The sequence below is a fragment of the Triticum dicoccoides genome, chromosome 4A (genome assembly GCF_002162155.2).
Source record: "Triticum dicoccoides isolate Atlit2015 ecotype Zavitan chromosome 4A, WEW_v2.0, whole genome shotgun sequence".
In the NCBI taxonomy this organism is placed as follows: Eukaryota; Viridiplantae; Streptophyta; class Magnoliopsida; order Poales; family Poaceae; genus Triticum; species Triticum dicoccoides.
The window spans coordinates 629,200,578-629,201,875 of NC_041386.1; positions in this window are offsets into that span (position 1 = coordinate 629,200,578).

A 1,298-nucleotide genomic window follows, 5' to 3' on the forward strand; every position below is an offset into this window, starting at 1 on the left:
TTGTTAGCTAGCTAGATATATTAGTTGCTAGTTCGAAGACCTGTTCTCTCTGAGAGTTTAGGCAAGTTGGCTTATGAGCTTGGACTTCCACCACCTGAGGGAATAGTGATCCCATTCCCATGTATGGCACGAGGAGCCAGGGAAATGTGGATTATCCATGCCAGAGTCGGAAGACCACAATCTTATCCAAGGACGAAAGACTAGAGCAGGCTATGCAAGCACGAGATTCCAGAGGATTTCTCATTTCTGAGTACTGAACTGGAGTAAATTTGCGTCCAACCTAGTATGAAGGAAGACAAGTCAATGGACGAACCCTTAATAATGCTCAAGTATCTATTTATGTTTATCTGAGCATATATACTGACCGCAGTTTACATGGGAAAATCAATCGTCTGAACCTACCTTATATATACTGACTGTTGCTCTATACTACTCCCTCCGTTCCATATTACTCGTCGCAGGGAGTACTACATAAGTCATAATTCAAGATCATTACTAAGTGGCAATTTCATAACCTTTTTTTCGTGTGCAGAAAATCCAACCAAATGGGACGAGGAACCGAGGCCCTCTTACCTACAAGCGCATCATCATCTTTTCGGCTCCGTCAAATCCTTATTTATGTGAACAGCTCTTCAAAAAAGAACCAACATTACACTTATCTAGTTCAATCAAGGGGACAAAACAGGTTGTGTTGATTTCAGTCAAGGCCTCGCAGCCTCTCTGTCGAAAGAAATATGGTTGCAGGTTGTGGCACTCACAAGACACCTGCTGATGGTGCTGCTTCCCCTGCTCCCTCGCCCAGGAGGTCAGGACCGCCGACGCCTACCGGATTGTGCACTGCTTCGGCGGAGATGATGACGACCGAGAAGAACATCCCAGCAGCAGCTCCCGGGTCCAGATGCAACGACCACTGAGGTTTGCAGGTGTTTTTGCTTCAGATAGTGGGGTGACCAACATCAACCCCAGTATCAGTATAATACCCTCTGCTGTGCCTGTTGGGATACATAAACAGCAAGTAAGATGTATGGCAGGCTAGATCACTAGGCTTAACTGTACATCTGAAAATTCACCCCCTTTTTTTTGCATTGTTGTACATGCCAACAAGGCAGCACACATGAAAATGCAGTTTGGGGCACTCTTGTTGGGCAAAATATCAGTACAGAGTTTGTTTGCAGCAGAACAAAAAAAGAAACAAAAAACAGGAAATGCGCCCACCGTGGGGCTCGAACATCACAGCAGCAGCTCCCGGGTCCAGATGCAACGACCACTGAGGTTTGCAGGTGTTTTTGCTTCAGATA